The sequence below is a fragment of the Vanessa cardui genome, chromosome W (genome assembly GCF_905220365.1).
Source record: "Vanessa cardui chromosome W, ilVanCard2.1, whole genome shotgun sequence".
Taxonomy (NCBI): domain Eukaryota; kingdom Metazoa; phylum Arthropoda; class Insecta; order Lepidoptera; family Nymphalidae; genus Vanessa; species Vanessa cardui.
In genome coordinates, this window is record NC_061153.1 from 12,330,370 (window position 1) to 12,349,126 (window position 18,757).

Below are 18,757 nucleotides of genomic sequence, written 5' to 3' on the forward strand. Positions count from 1 at the left end.
ACTTAAAATAGCCTGTAATATGTCAAAATCAACAGTATTGAAGGCATTACTGAAATCCAGTAATGTCAAAACTGTAACTTCCTGGTGATCCATAGCTAATCTGATGTTATCGGTGATCTTAACTAGAGCAGTAGCCGTACTATGACAAGTTCGGAATCTCGACTGAAGTGGGTTAAATAGGTTATTTTTGGTTAGGAATAAATTAAGTTGTTGGTAAACAAGGCGCTCCAGGACTTTTGAGAGAAAAGGAAGTATGGATATAGGGCGGAAATAACTATAAGACGATGGATTAACTTTTTTCGGTAATGGGACAATTTGAGCGTCTTTCCAGGAGGAAGGATAAATACCAGTATTAATGGAATTATTAAGGATACATGTAATGACAGGAATAAGGTAATCAATGATAGGAATTATCATTTTACGGCTAATGCAGTCAGAGCCGACAGCATCAGAATTTATAGCTAAAATATTCTTCTTAATATCACTTTCCGTTAATTGACTAAAACTAAAAGATGGGAATGCTGGAGTTGATGAAGCAGAAAGATTATTTATTGTTTTTGATTTGACAGTGCCATCGATAGCAACTGCTGACGCGAAATGATTATTGAGCTGATTAAGATCGACATTATTAAAGTTTGTATTCGACTGAGCTTTCCCAACTCCAAGAGATTTCAGAAATTTCCAAACTTTAGAGGTATCGCCCTCCTCAACTACAGCTTTGTGAATATGCCGTCGATGTGTGTCCCTACACAGCCTGTTGCAACGATTTCGATACTTTATATATTTTTCTTTATTTGTGTCTGACGATTTATATTTGTCTTTAGCTAAATTTTTCTTTTCTTGGAGACGTTTTATATCTGAGGTAAGCCACGGTGCCGGTAAATGTTTGATGCGAATACGCCGAACAGGTGCATGTGTATCGTAAAGCTTAGTTAAAAGCGAATTGAATACACCAACCTGTTCATTAATAGTATTTCCATTTAACGCCAGTGATCAATCAATCTCAGCAGCATCAGCTTGCAGACGCTCTAAATCCATCCCAGCAAAATTGCATTGCAGAAGAATTCTTGATTTTGCCTTCGGGGGTTGGATTTTATAGGATAGATATAAAAGATCACGGTAAGAAAAGACATACGCATCACATTGACCATGTTTTTCAACATGGTCAATAGATGACACAATGATTAAATCAAGAAGAGAAGGAACAGAACGAGGAAAACAGTGCGTAGCAGAAAGTGGCAAGATTGTCATGTTCACCCCATTGACAAGCGATGTCAGACGAGATGACCGACAATCATTTTTAAGCAGACATGTATTGAAGTCACCCATGACCACCGTATGACTATACGAGAGTACGAATGACTCCAACAGATTTTCAAAACTTAAAAATTAATCTATTAATAATCGGACTATAATAAACACCTAAAAGAAGTTTAGTGTGTGATAGTGTAACATCAATGAAAAGGTGTTCTGCCTCTCCATTGGTGTGAGACGGAGAGTAACTAATGATCGAGTATGTAATATGAAATCTGAGATATATGGCAACACCCCCGCCCGTTCGCCGTTCGATCAGATGGAAACCAGAGAGTGAATACGTTGTAGACGGCAAACAGGGTTTAAGCCATGACTCAGATATCAATATTGCATGAAGATTTTTAATCTGGAAAGAGGATAATAAGTCTGGATAATGTGCAGGAATACTTTGCGCATTAATATGAACTATATTAACATTTTTTTCAACATCAGAGAAATAAGTATCAAGGGACTCGTTGACGGAATGTGTATTATGGAACACTGTTCGAACCATTTGAGGATAAAGAAAAAAAAGATTCACTATCAGAGCTGTCATTAAAAGCCATTGTAACTACAAAATTTAAGTAAAGTATAAATAATAATAAATATGTATATAAATTATTTTAAATATATAATTATATATATTTCAATATTATATAAGGTATTTTGAATAACTGTTTTTGCATAACCATTCACACATTTTACTATCGCACCTGGCATTCTCACGCCCTTACAAAATTCAGTAAAATTAATTATTGCATCACCGGAATGCTGATTTGTTGGTAAGGATACTCTTAATTCAGAACGCGGTGAAAGTTCAAGAATATATTCTTTGTCATTATATATTATAGGAATCCTTGATGAATTTGTTTTCAATATTTAATTTTTTAAGTCGATAACTGCTCCTAACTGTTTTAAGAGGTCGTTACCAATCAATCCATCATATTTTACATCTACATCATACACATAAAATTTTTAAAAATGATTACTATTGAACGTTGGCATTAAAGGAATGTTAATAGCTTCATTATGAGTGCTGGTAGCATGCGTACTTATAACTTCAAATGGTTCATATGAAATAAAATTGTTGAAATAATAATATGCCTTTTCAGGGCTAATGAAAGAACGCGTACTTCCAGTATCTATCATAAATTTCGCATCTATTTCTGGGATATATATATGGTAATTTTAGGTGTTTTTCGCAATTTAACTCTATCGATTCTGTAGATTTGAGGCTACTATTGAAAAATTTTCTACCTTATTTTCATTATCAAGGTCACTAGAACTTCTTTTGGTAGTGTTTTCGTCTGTTTCTTCATTGTAATATGTTATGTCATTATAGTTATTTTCATAGGACTCATTTTCTGAAATTTAGATGTCGGGGTCGTAATAATCTTCATTGTCATAGTAATTGTAGTCATACGCATAAGTCTCATTAATAGGGAAAGTCGGTTTATTTTGCACTACGGTTCTCATAGATACGTCATTTTGTCCTGTTCCGTCTTGATGTAAGTTAGGCCTATAACCAAACTGTGTTTGAGGTCTATAATTATTACTATTAAAAGGTGGACGGTAACCTAACTGTTGCATAGGTCGGTGTCCGTATTGAGGATTAATTATTGGTGGTGGTATTTGTGGTCCTTTAGCAATTCCGAATCTATATGGAGATAAATTTTGTCTAAAACCTGTAGGCATATGCATATGCTGTCTTTGGTTTACGTGCGGTATTCCGAATTTAAATTGGTGTTGTTGGTTAGAAGGGTAATTCGGCATAGATAAATTCGGTTTATTAGAAAAATTTAAATTATTATTAGGCTTAAAATATGTTGGTTGATTAAAAGAGTTATTGACCTTTGAATTTGCCACTTTACTTCGTTGATTGTATTGTTCGCGAAAGTTCACCTCCTCCAACACAATACTTAACGCACTCTCTAATGTTGTCGGCGATTTTAATCTAACTATTCTGACAATATTCTCTGGTAAATTGTATAAAAATACATTTAGTGACGTATTATTATAAATAATTATTTTACTCTGCTTAATACCTTCGTTTAATATTTGATTGACTTTTGATATAAGAATTGAACGTACCGACTGAATTCTATTGCAAAAATCGAGGTAACTTTCTCCTGAATTTATTTTTAAATTTTCTAATCCTATGGCAATACACTCTTCACTTCGCTAGTCTACAAAGTGTTGAATTAACAAATCTTTAAATTCATCCCATGATATAATATCCTCGCGCTCGCTAATAAGCGACGCGGCCTTATCTACTAAGCGACTAGTGATGCTATGCATAATGTATATATTTTGTGCATCACTGCCTTGAAACTTACTTATTACATATTCGCATTTTCTTATGAATAAGTTTAATTGGCGTTTATCGCCACCAAAAGTGGAATTAATTTTAAAATTTCGTTAGGGATCAGAGTTATATGATCCATTTCGATTTTATAAAAAAAAATAATTAAAATTATTACACACTAACTTAAATTAGCAATATATTTATTTATTTTTAAACAATATAACTATATGATTTTTTTACTTATTATATATATTTCATTAAACTTTCGTTAAGACAAATTCACTCACAATACAAATTCAAATCATTAAATAAAATTATATAAGAAAACCAGAAAACGTTATATTAGGAGAAGTCTTATCCCAAAATAACAAAAGGCAAAGGAAGGTGAAAAGTTTTACTCACCAACCGGTCGCCAGCATCGTCTTCGTCTGGACTCCTCACTCACTGTCTTATTTCTTTGGTTCTGGATTGTTTCTTACAGACCTTCAAAATCCTAACTATTCACGGATTTTGACGAAAATTAATTAAGATGAAGGCTGCAATTTATATGAAACAATCCTACCGGCTGCGCCAGACAAGTTTACGGGAGCAAGACAGACTTTTTTAAAAATATAATATTTGAGTTTTAAAATATTTAATTATAATTAAAATTGACACGACCGAACAGAGGTTTATGCTCTAGTCGAATGTTGTTCCCTTTTTACAAATCATTTCCCAAGACATATGATCCCAAAGCATAGAATGACACAATGACTTACATTCTGCTGATTAAGCATTTACTTCTATTGTCTTCATGCTTTGAGCTAACATAACTATCTCTAAACACGTGTGTTAACCAACGCTAACGCGTAAAAAAACTACTAAATGACAAAGTTGACAAATCGTCAAATGACAATGTCATTATTGTCATTGTCAGAATCAGAAATTGACACGGCACATTTTCGTAAGTTTTGAGGCAAAAGTTTGAGATTTGAGTTTGAATGTAGATATTTATCGTTATCAATATAGTTTTATCTTAATAGATTGGCTTTGCTTTTATATACATATGTTCTTTTTTTTTTTGTTAAATTCACTATTTATAGTTATAGATCTTTTTTATTGCTTCTTTTGTGTGATTTGTTAACGAAGCCTTGCATTTTAACGCTGGTGGGTATTACAAATGATTTAATTATTATTATTATAAAATTAAGTTTTAATATATTTATATCTAGATATTATTATAGATACATATTATATTTTTATTGCTTTTTTGTGTTTTGTTAATTTTAATTTTTTTTCTTGGTATATTTTTACATAAATATATTTATACATATATGTATTTTTCGTTTTTTTGCATAATTTGAACTTTACATATAAATATTTATATTTTATATTTAACAATAACTTATACTATTTTAGAATTTATTACATTTTACACATAATACGTTCAATATGAGTACAAATAGTTCTGACGACGAGAGATACTTTTCTATGTTTTCGTCTTCAGATGAAAGTTTTCATAGTACGTCATTACCTCTAAATAGCGTTCTTAACTCAACATTTTCCTCATTTCATTATAATTTTAATGTCATCCACATAAATGCCCAAAGCATACCTGCGCATTACTCTGACCTCTTAGCCTCCTTCGATGTTACGAATGTACATGCTATCCTGGTGTCTGAGACCTTCTTAAAAGCCTCCTTACCCTCAACTTCTTTTGAACTCCCAGGATTTCATCTCGTTCGTAACGATCGAACTGGCAAAGGTGGGGGCGGGGTGGCGATCTATCTGCGTAGCCACATTCCTTTCTCTATTTTAAGCAAATCTCCTTCCGCCTACTCGGGTAGATCTGAGCACATCTTTCTGGAAGTACTATTTGGCAAGCTAAAACTTCTTTTGGGAGTTTTTTATTCCCCATCACTCCAAATTAACTACTTTCACAATCTTGAAATCTTACTTGAGACCCATTTACCTAATGTTGACCAAACTATCATAATGGGTGATTTTAACACTTGTTTGGTTAAAAACGATTCACGTGCCAAACAACTCAATCATATAGTTAACAGCTCTAATCTTTATCTTCTTCAAACTAATCCTACACATTTCTTCCCTAATTGTTCTCCTTCACTTCTTGATCTAATGATTGTGTCTTCTCCCGAGCTTGTCAGTACACATGGTCAGCTCTCAGCAGATGCGTTCTCATATCATGACTTAGTCTACCTGTCATTTAAGATTCGTCCTCCTAAAATCAAGCCAACGGTAGTCATGCGCCGCACTTTTAAAAATTTTAATAATGCAAACTTTATGCAAGACTTGCAGTCTATCGATTGGGATGCAATTCCTAATGCTACAACGAACGACGACTACAGAAGCTGAGTATTTTCAACTCGCTTCTCATTGAATTATTTGATAAACATGCTCCCCTCAGACCAATTAAGCTTAAACATGTTCCGGCACCGTGGCTAAATGATGATATTAGAACGCTGATGACGCAACGTAATGCTGCTAAGTCCAAGTATAAATCTAGACCGACTGAACAAACCCTAAATACATATAAAAGACTGCGTAATAGGTGTAATAGGGTTTGCAGAGATGCTCAAAGAAAATATATGCATGCTTCTATAAATAATAGGAGCACATCAGATGTTTGGAAATTTTTAAACTCAATGGGTATTGGTCGATCCAGGGTAACCATTTCTCCTGACACTGATTGAAACTCCCTCAATAATCATTTTGCCCATATTGCCTCACAAAATTACAATAAAGCGTCAACCATTTCCCTCCTTAAGTCACGGATCAAACCCAACTATCCCAATTTTACTTTTGAACCTATAACCACCGATGACTTTTATAAGAATATAGCTTCTATCTCATCGGATGCCACTGGTAGCGATGGGATTAGTCGCAAAATCATTGTACTGGTCCTCGACGAAATAGCACCTATTATCTGTCACATTTTTAATTACTATCTTTCCTGTATGTCTTTTCCTAATGTGTGGCGCTTTGCTCACGTTATCCCTATTCCTAAACCTCACCCGACTTTACCTTCACATTATCGTCCTATCTCTATCCTCTCTTTCTTGTCTAAAATCCTTGAACGTATTGTTCATTCCCAACTTAACCTTTTTCTAACACGACACAGAATCCTAAGTCCGTTCCAATTCGGCTTCTGACCTGGCCACAGCACTGTGACGGCACTTGCGAAGGTTTTTGACGATGGCCGGTTCGCAATGGATCAAAAGCATGTTACTATATTAGCCTTATTGACCATGACATCCTGTTGGCCGTATTAGAATCCATAAACTTGTCGCCAAATGTTGTAGAACAACTATCGCCAAATGTTGTAGTTTGTAGACAACAGTGTATTCGAGCTGGGGAGCGTCATTCCTCGTATTGCTGTCTTAGTGCTGGAGTTCCTCAGGGAATTGTCCTTTCCCCTCTTTTGTTTTCCATTTATATCAATACTGTCACTGAACTTTTAACTCTTCCCTTCCATCTTTACGCGGACGACCTACAAATCTATGTGACGACTCCAGTTGAAGACATTACAACGGCTATCGATAAACTGAATAGTAACCTCAAGATAATTACCGACTGGAGTCAGTCATTTGGATTGTCGGTCAATGCTAGCAAATCGCAGCTTACTCTTATAGGAATGACGAAACAGCTTACCAAAATCGATTCCAACAACCTTTCAAAAGTTATTTTTAACGGATCCACTTTGACTTTTTCGAATACTGTTAAAAATTTGGGGATCATCGTAGATAGCTCTCTATCCTGGCGGTCTCATGTAGCGGAAATTAGTCGGAGAATCTTTGCTAGTATAAATTTCCTTACAAGATTTAAAAACTTTCTGCCGACTAAGACAAAGATTTTACTAGCCAATAGTCTGTTACTGCCGGTTTAGGACTACGCTGATGCTTGCTATCCGGACTTGTCGGAGAAATTAGTTGGTAAGTTGGATCGTCTTCAAAATCTCTGAATTAGATTTATATTTGGACTTAGGAAATTCGACCATGACTCGCAGTTCCGCTCTGAACTCGGATGGCTCCCAGTAGGGCTTCGTCGCAATCTACATTCTTCATTTCATTCCTTACTCTGCAGTACCCATCGGTGGCAAGTCCCAGCCTTGGTTTGGTCGCTTCTGCAAAACGGCATCAAGCCGAAAGTGGGAACGCTATCAAACCTGGGCTAATGCATCTGCGTCTCGTGATGTAAATACCAGCGCATTCAAAAAGGAATATAACTCTGCCTCTAGGTCCCTCAAAAACGTGATTGCTAGGGCGAAAACGGAGTACATTGGCAGAATTGGCGAGAGACTGGTGCGTCTCCCTTCAGGAACACGAGCGTTCTGGTCTCTCGCTAAGGCTGTCTTAGGGAATTTCTGTCAGCCCTCTTTTCCATCTCTGCACTGGGACGATGAGTCATTGGCCCATACCGCGAAAGAGAAAGCTGATCTTTTAGGCTCTCTCTTCGCGTTGATCTCGACTCTGGATGACCAAGGAAAATCTCCACCAAAAATTCCGCGGTGTGATACCACGATGCCGGAGGTTAAATTCCGGCAAAGTGCAGTTCGTAAAGCACTTCTTTCCTTGGACATTCATAAGTCGAGCGGACCCGATGATATCGTAACCTGTTCGTTGACGGATTCGTAACTTGCAACTTCAGCGCAGTCAAGCTTATGACTAAAAAGTCATAAAATATTCCAATATGAATTATCGTTAATCAAGAACAGTCAATTTGGAGTTATTTATATGTGATACAAATTAAATAATCGTTTATAATGTTTCGTAACGCTATTAACAATTACCGAAATCGAAACTAGTCGTCATGAGTCAATCGCAGGTAGCTAGTAAATCATACCAGATATAATTAGGAATTGTTGTAAAAGATTTGCATTAAAAATCTAGCTAATTGTAATTATCATTGAGTAAACAACAAATCAATCAAGTCAATTTGGGTACTTTTATCTTTGCGTTTTTATCAACGCGCAACTTCGTAGTTGTGCTTGCTTCGCGTACGACACTATGATGAGGTAAAAAATAAGATTTTTTACGCTCGTGAGAATTAAATTTATTAATAGTCATATGTCCTAAATCTAAATATTCTTTTAAAAATGCATTATATTTCTGTTTTAAGAGTTAATTTTTTGAAAGTCTTCGTTCTAATGACATAAAATCAAAATCAAAATAATTTTTATTCATTATTCAATTCGACTTCAATAAGGAGGAGGTTATCAATTCGTCTGTATTTTTTTTTTTATGTTTGTTACCTCATAACTTTTCACTGGGTGGACCGATTTTGATAATTTTGTTCGACAGGTAGTGCTTCCCGTGGGGTCCCATTTTAATTTTATTTTTTTCCGATGGTGGTATCCGTATGAAAACGACGTAAGTCTTAAATTTGCATTATGTATATGCGCGACAAATAGGTGAATAACTGAAAATCACGTTAACCAATTTTGATGATTCTTTTTTTATTATAAAATATATAATTCAAGGGTAGTTTGGTGAAATTTTGGTAAGGTTTTGAGCATAGGATCCATGACAAAGTAACGGAACGGAACGGAACGGTTCAATTCTGAGAAGCACGTTAGCTATGTTCATGTAATTGTCATAGCCGAATGTTATAGCAATTTAGCGACCCGCCCCGGCTTCGCACGGGTGCAATACTGATACTAAATATACTATAGAATTTGTTTATTTACGACATCATATTGCAAACTTCTAAAATTATTAGTGTTTCTTTACTATATTGTTCATGTATTATATACACAAACCCTCCCCCGTGAATTACACTATCTATTAAAAAAAACCGCATCAAAATCCGTTGCTTAGTTTTAAAGATATAGGGACAGAGAAAGCGACTTTGTTTTATACGATGTAGTGATGGAACTCCTAAACGGCTTACAGTTAGGGTGCAATCTGGGGCAGAATTTCTTCTTTGCTCTTTTGCAAATATTTTTTACTGAGGTCGATTACAGCTCCTTCGAGGGTTTGTAGTTTATGCCGCATGACGTATTAAAGCCGCATTTTCGAAAGTCTATTTTTGCTTTATTCGAAAGTTTCTTTTGAAATTGTCCCCGAAGTAGTTTCTGATTCATATTTATAAACGGCACGCTTATCTATCCATATTAAGTAAAAATAGTTAGTCTACATCAGCTTCACTTAAAATCAAAAAATAAATAAAATTTTAACAAAATAATTTTATATATAAACTGGCTCGGTAGCGACAGCAACGCAAGGACGTGTTGCGCTTATTTTATCAAAGTGATGAATGTTACTGTGAATATACATAATATTGTTGTAAATATATTGCGACGCAACAGTGATTATTCCTACTTTGTTAAAAACATCCCGAAGAGAGTCTCTAGCTCCAAGATTACAAATAGACCGGATTGCTCTCTTTTGTAAAATAAAGACAGATTCAATATCTGTAGCGTTGCCCCAAAGTATTATGCCATATGACATAATACTGTGAAAATAACTAAAGTAAACTAAACGAGCGGTATCAATATCAGTTAATTGTCTAACTTTTCTAAACGCGTATGCTGCGGAACTGAGTCTTCCTGCTAGGGATAATAAATGGGGACTCCACTGAAGTCCGGAATCCAATTCTATTCCCAAGAACACTGTCGTATCGGCTACATCAAGCCGGTCACCGCTTAAAGATATCTATATATCCTTCTAACATTGGGTAGGGTAAAAACTACACATTTTGTTTTTTGTGCATTCAAAACCAAATTATTTACTTTAAACCAATCGTGTATCTGTGATGATGCACCGTTCACATCGTCATAGTCATTTTTTTTCCTGTCAACCTTAAAAATCAGCGAAGTATCGTCAGCAAACAACACTATATCACAAATACCCTTAACATAGAAAGGAAGATCATTTATATATACTAGGAATAGAAAGGGACCCAAAATTGAACCTTGTGGAACTCCCATTTTTAACGTAGATCCAGAAGACTTTATTCCATTAATGAAAACTTTCTGGATTCTTTGACTTAAGTATGAAGCAATGAGATCAAGAGCTTTACCTTTAACACCGTAACATTTGAGCTTTTAAAGAAGTGTCTCGTGTTCTACACAATCAAATGCTTTAGATAAATCACAGAATACTCCAATAGCATTCTGTGATTTTTCCCAAGCATCACAAATATGTTTAAGAAGCGCAATTCCCGCATCAGTTGTTGATCGACCTCTTGTAAAACGAAATTGCATACTATGAAAAATATTATTTATACCGAAATGGATAAGAAGTTGATTTAAGATGATTTTTTCGAAAATTTTGCTTAAAGATGGGAGTATTGAAATAGGCATGTAATTACAGGGATCGCTTCTATTTCCATTCTTAAAAAGTGATAAGACTGTACTACATTTTAACAAGTAAGGAAATGAACCCGTGTCCAAACTATTGCTAAAAATTACTGCTATATACGGAGCAATATCGTATATGATGTTATTCATTAATTTCACCGAAATTCCCCATATGTCGTTAGTTTTGAGTGTTTTAAATACTTTTACAACATCCAATGCAGAAACTGTTTCAAAAGAGAAATCAATAACGCATTTAGAAACATTTTTATTTAATAATGTAGCTGCATGTAATGTAGATGATTTTAAATGAGATGTAATTATATATTATATATTTCAAATAAATTTGCAATTTATAATTCGGAATTTGTGTATCTACTGCCTGTGTTCAATTTGATTGGTATAATTTCCTTTTTGGCTTTATTATCCCAAGTGGCCTTTATTCTATCATCGGAAGTCAAAATTTTATTCTTTATGTATAAAGACTTAGCATAAATATATATTGTTTTAAATACTTTGGAATATTTATTGACGTATCCTAGAAAGGCTTCGTTTTGATTCCACTGCTTCATACCATACAGGTCGTATAATTTATTTCTGCTTTTATATATACCAATAGTAGCCCAGTCACTAAACTTTAATTTTATTTTATTATAAAATGATTTCATTTTGAATATTTTATTAAATTCTATTAATATTAATTCAAAAAATGAATTATAAAGTTTATTTGGATCATGTGTCGCTAGATCTAAATAAGATAATTTACACGCCATAATATCTTTAAAACAGTTTACTTTATGAGCCGTTATTGGCCTGTACATTATTTTTTTTAATGAATAATTTCTTTGTGTGTGTGTGTGTTGTGAAAATTCATATATTTCACAGTCACAAAACACATTGTCAATACACGTAGAAATATCGTTAGTTATTCGTGTCGGTTCATTAACTCGGTGCGTTAAATTAAATGACTTAAACAAGGTGAATAATTGAACACTCAGCAAAGTTACTTTTAATAAGTCGACGTTTAAGTCGCCACATACAATTATATATTTATTACTTTTGCTTATCTTTTTAAGAACATCCTCCATAGTGGTCTCAAATAAGCAAAAATCTCCCGAAATTCCACGCAGGATAATTCGATAGTACGTTCGACGGAGAGAGCGTTCGAGAGAGAGACAATATCTTTTCGAAATTTACAAACGATATCATTTCGTACTAATATTAATGAGCCATCACGAATAGCATTCCCTCTTACGAACGTACTTGACAATTTAAAGTTTGGGATATTAAATATGTCAAAACTTTTAATCCAATGCTCTGTGAAACAAAATACATGAGTTTTATATCACTCCGAAAATAATTCCATTTCATGATCTTTGCCACCTATGCCCTGTTTATTTTGATGCATAATATTTAAGTAAGAGGGCATAGGTTTTGTCATTTTATTTAGTTTAAACTATGAATTTTAATAGGCTTACTTTTGTCAGTGTTAATGTAAATTAGGTTGTTATTTTTATTATATATATGATCCTTGGTTACATTACACATTGAATAATTATTAATATTGTAAGCAATTAGTTTACCAAGTAATCTTCTGGATTTAATTGGTAGATACATAGTACCCTCTGTCAACTTAAACCTATAAATGAATTTATTAATGTCAAATAACATGACATCATTACTACAATGTCGATTGTATAAACATACATTTAAAACGATGCTTAGCCATGACTTACAAGTCCCCTAAAACATCAGGTGAATCTCTCAATGGCATAGAAACAACAAAACGACCGTCATCGTTACGTCGCGTCGTGTCTTTGAAATATTATTCGCATGACTTTTCTTCTTGTAACATACAGTCATTAGATGTTACTGAGTCAAGTTCCCAAAAACGAGCTCTTGTGCTACCGAAGAGGGCTATTCGCGCAATCTATAATCTAAAGAATCGTTAGGGAATAAATTTAAAGAAATCAAGATATTTACTGTTATTTCTCAATATATATTTTGCAATGTTATGTATGTACGAAAAAATATTCATGATTTCATGAGAAAATGTGATACTCATAACATTGGTACAAGGAACAAACACAAACTTGTTACTCCTGTTACTCGACTGCATAAAGTCAGTAACTTCTTTGTGGGGCAATGTATACGGTTTTACAACAGGATCCCAGAAACCGTTCAAAAGGCCTCTGTTGCCAAATTAAAAAAAAAATATTAAGGAACGCTTGTATGCAAAAAGTTATTATACAATTAATGAGTTTATGATCGATAGCACACCTTGTGAATGAAACGATCGCCTCCTGGCTATTTCATCTCATATGAAATTGTTTATTTATATAATATATGAGACGAACAAAAAAAAACCTGCTGAGTTCCTTTCGCCGGTTCTTCTCAGGTCAGGGTATTTTCTTTTCCGAATCGGTGATAGTGTTTCAATCGACCATCAATAAGAAAGTGTAATGCTTATATATTGAATAAAGTTATTTGAGTTTGAGCTATTTGCGACTATAAATCTTTCGTACAAGCATAGTTACAAATTAGCATGCTTTTAATGTTTTTAAAAGGGAAATATAAGCAGCCAGAGATTAACAAACCGAATTTTAATGAGTAAAGTTTTGGTTTATGAATACCTAAGTTAATTGTTTTGGTACCTAAGACTTTCCAAAATACTTCGGCTCCAACTAAAATATCAATAGCTGAAGGAATATTGAATGACGGATCAGCTAGTCGAATGTTTTTAGGTATTGATAAGATTTTTTTATCAAAATAGGCCGAAGGCATCGATTTAGTAATATCGGTTAAAACGTAACAAGTAATATCTAATTTATAATTACCGAAATAAGACTCGATATTTAAGTCGCAAATCTCTGAAACAAGGGTAATGTGACCGTTAATACCTGAGACAGTGGAGCTTACGTCACGCCTTATCAGACCGAGCCTCTCGCACAAACCCTGGGATATAAAATTCGACGTGCTTCCATTGTCCAAGAGAAGACGGGCTGTGTGGATGTTACCCATCGCATCACGCACTCTCACCAAGGCTGTGGATAGCAATACAACAGATTGATTATTATTTGTACATGAGATGTAATCATCTGTTTTACTTGAAAGAGAAACATGATTTTCAAGCAATGTGTTACTAGAAGAGGAATCTGAGGTGACATTATTAAATGTTGTCTTATTTATTTGCTGTATATCCCTATGTATGAGTGTATTGTGCTTAGATTTGCAACATTTAAACCCGGACAGGTTACAATTTTTAAAGGAATGCCCGGGGCGTAAACAATTCCTACATACTTTAAACTCGATCACCTTTCTATTACGTGATTCAATATGTAAATCGCGAAATGATTGGCATGAAAACAAATAATGTGATTGCGAACATAAAGGGCATGAAATGTTATTTTTATTTTTTTATTGAGTATTATTATTATTAGTAACAACAAAGGTTTTATTTTTATTTAATTCAGAACGTGAAAATTTATTTTGGTTTGATTTGGATACATTAATAGTTTCTAGTAAATCTGATCTGTTTGACAAATATTTTGTAAACTGTTGTAAGGTAGGTGAGCCATTAATGCCATTTCTAAACTCCTCCCACTATCTATTAGAATTGAAGTCTAATTTTTGAGACATTATGTAAATAATTACCATATCCCAATGATCAGTGGGTTCTCCTAAAGATGACAAAGCACGTAAATTTTTATTCATGACGTCAATCATATGCCTAAGGGCTTGACTGGATTCCCTATTAATCGGTTCAATATTAAACAATGCCTGTATATGGTTATTGATTAATAGACGTGGATTATCAAACCTATCTGAAAGTAATTGCCACATTGGATAATTTGAAGAAGTTAAGTCTAAGCTTTGAATTTTAGAAGATTATTGCTGCATTACCTTTTAAAGCCGGTCGTAAATAATGAAATTTATGAATATTATTGATACTATTGTAATTATGTATTAAAGAAATATACGTATCTCTGAATTCGAGCCAGTGCTGATAGTCGCCGTCAAAATGGGGTAAATCAATTTTCGGTAGCCTTAAGAAGTCGTGTCTGTATTTTGTCGAGAGACACCATGATCTTTGTCGGAAGAAAGCATGGTGCGTGCCACTGAAACCCACTTAAAATACATGCTTTCTAATTGCTCCCAATCCGCATATATATCGGTCTCCGAACCCTCATCGCACACAATCACTGTATAATGCATCTATTTTTGTTAAACAGCACTTTAACTCGGCTATTTGAAAGGGGGATAAAACTTCATTTCCACTAATTAAATTTACCAAAGTAGAAACTTGTGTTAGCTTAGCTTTAATGGTACTGCGTTTTTTGATGATATCTTTAAAATAAGACATTATGAAATCAAAGTCAAAGTCAAAGTCAAAAACCTTTATTCAAAATAGAAGTGCTTACACTTTCTTATTGATTGTCGAAAATCTACCAAAATATAAATAGGACGCGTTTAATGCACGGCAGCTAAACCGGCACTAATGAATAGCACGTGGACGCACGATCTAAGATAACAAAGTACCGGTGCGGCCGGCAATTCAAGGATAAATATAATGAATAGAAGGGCAAAAAACTATAGATAAACCTGTTTATAAGAAATGTATAAGCAAACATGAATGGAAAAGAAAGAAAAATAGTCATGAATGATATTTTATAAGCGTATGAGGTGAGCAACGTGTATTATAAAATTAGCAAAAAAGCACTTACTGAAAATATCGAAAAGTTTTATTCGTCTAAAATTATATTAGACGAAAATAAAAGGATAAGAAAGGATTGGAACGGACTCACTCCATGTGGTAGACTATCCTTTGTCCTCTAAGCGTACTTCAATGGCTGACGAACGTGAGGGTCACGATGAAAGTCCGAAGTCCATGGTGAGATTTGCTGGCTCCAGTTGTATGGGTAATGTGTGGCGCTCGTAAAATTAAATAAAATACTCGAAGGACCACTTGTTGGGACGTAATAAAAGTCCATAGACTGGTTGATATGTTTTAATTTACGAGCAAGACCACGTATTACTATTTACAATTTTATATGTTGAAAATGTAGGAGAAGAGAGCGAGTGGGGCCTGTCGGGTCCTTATATACCCGGGCCCCCATCACTGCAGACACGACGTCACACTCGCCCATTAGCTGCCGAGCGCAAGTCTGCGACCGATGCGTTAGTCGCAAGTCGCAACAATACTATATAGAATCCGAGTAAACTATACTTTACGGTCTAGACTTTAACGATCCACTGAATCTACTGAAATACTGATTATAATGGAAGGCAATGCAATGTTATTCTAAAAACTGTACAAATCATTTTCTACCCGTATCCTTCCAATTTCTAGATAATTTTCAGAGCCTCTGGGGACCACGGTTATAAAAATAAAGCCTAGACCCCAGCATCGTCCCTCCCTTTTTCCCTTAGAGCCCCTGTGGACCACGGCGTTCGAGACCGCTTATGACCACAGCATCAATTTCCTAAGAGAAATTTATCTGGTTTTTCCTTCGAGATTAATATGTTTTTTGAGTAATCAATTGCATTGTATTTTCAACCGACTTCAAAAAGGAGGAGGTTGTCAATTCGTCTGTATTTTTTTTATTATTTTTTTTTATGTTTGTTACCTCATAACTTTTCGCTGGGTGGACCGATTTTGATAATTTTTTTTTGATTGAAAGGTAGTGCTTCCCGTGGGGTCCCATTTTAATTTTATTTTTTTCCGATGATGGTATCGGTATGAAAACGACATAAGTCTTAAATTTGCATTATGATTATGCGCGACAAATAGGTGAATAACTGAAAATCACGTTAACCAATTTTGATGATTCTTTTTTTATTTATAAAATATATACTTCAAGGGAAGTTTGGTGAAAGTTTGGTAAGGTTTTAAGCATAGGATCCATGACAAAGTAACGGAACGGAACGGAACGGTTCAATTCTGAGGAGCACGTTAGCTGTGTTCATGTAATTGTCATAGCCGAATGTTATAGCAAATTAGCGACCCGCCCCGGCTTCGCACGGGTGCAAATATAGCAATAATTATAACTACATTATATAATCGTAAATCAACTTTTAAGTAGTCTAATATTTTTCATTTCATTTTACTTAGGAGGACTCTAAAAATATGTTGAATACGCAATTATTTTTATTACTTTTTAGTGCATATTCATTTGTTTTAAAATTGTGTTTTGTTTGAAGTCGGTTTTTCTTTTTGTTAAAATTTTTATTTATCATCTTCAAAATTAAAGCGATAATTTAGAACATGTGGTTCGTGTCATGTAACGATAACCTCTTTTATTTTATTCCATATTTTTTTTTTATTTTTAGAGTTTTTGGACCAGTTTTTACCTATAAATAAGGCTTTGAATTTATAAAAAATTGCTACACTCATTTCAGTAACATTATAATAGGGTAGGTTAATTTTAGACCATCTTACTAACGCATTCCATTGTTCTGGTGTATAAATGAGTTTATCCCTTTTTTTGCATTTCTCTCTATTAATGCATGCACAGAATCAGCCTCGTTCTGTGTATGTCCACGTTCTAAAAACCTGTGAGCTATTGTTATTCCATATTTTCTAGCAACATAAGTATAAAAAGAAAACAAAATACGGTTTTTGATTTGACCAGCACAATTGTCGGACCAAAACCGAAATTCATTTGCTCCGTCTTTAACTTTAAGGTCAATAAATTTTAACAAAAAACTAGCTACTTCAAAGGCCCCGTGTTTGCCATTAACCTCAGGCCACATATAGCAATATCCCTCTGAATTGACAAGATCAAATATGGTGAAATTAAATATAGATAATTTTCGTTTATAATAAAATATACCAACATTACATGGGGGCAATTTAAATTTTTTTCAAAATCAAAACATGCTGTAATTGTACGTCCCTTACTTTCAATAGCTTCTTTTTTATCGTTTTGTTTAATTTCTCTCTCTTTAACTTTATTTTTAATGTGGTCTGCATGCTTCTGTGCTTCTTCTTTGGATTGGTTTTTTTGGTATGGTATTTTTATTCGTGTTATATATGTAACATTCATTACATACATCTTTCTTAGGTTTATGAAATGCAATATTTATGTTTTGGTTTATAATATCACGATACTGTCGAAGAGTTTTTGCTTTATGAACAATATTTTCAATTGTACACCACTCCTTATACAATGAAAATATTTTTGTAAATGTGAGGCTACCATCCAGGTACATTTGCTTGATTTTTTGCGCACATAATGAGATTCAATCGGCTGAAAGCTTTTTACGTGCCGTATAATTCCCTGTTTGATGTCATCATTGATTTGTATAACCCTACACCCCCCACGACGATCAGGAGATATAGACCCACCTCCAAGAGACCACTTTGCTATGGCTGTCTGAACTGTCCTTTCGCCAATAGAAAGCGTGTTTAAAAACATTTTTTACATACCGTTATTTTCAATGGCACATTATTGCTGGTAGAATAACTTATAAAATTTTAACAAAAAGAAAAACCGACTTCAAACAAAACACTATTTTAAAACAAATAAAAATGCACTAAAAAGTAATAAAAATAATTGCATATTTAACATATTTTTGAGAGTCCTCCTAGGTAAAATGAAATGAAAAATATAAGACTACTTAAAAGTCGATTTACGATTATATAATGTAGTTATAATTATTGCTATTATTGGAGTCGGTACTTTCGAATAAAGCAAAAATAGACTTGCTTAAAATGTCATGTCATGTCATGCCGCATAAACTACATGGATGCCTCGAAAGAGCTGTAATCGACCTCAGCAAAAAAACTTTGAAAAAGAGCTAATATATGTCGTACATCATATGACATCACATCACATACACAAAATTTGATTAAAGATAGT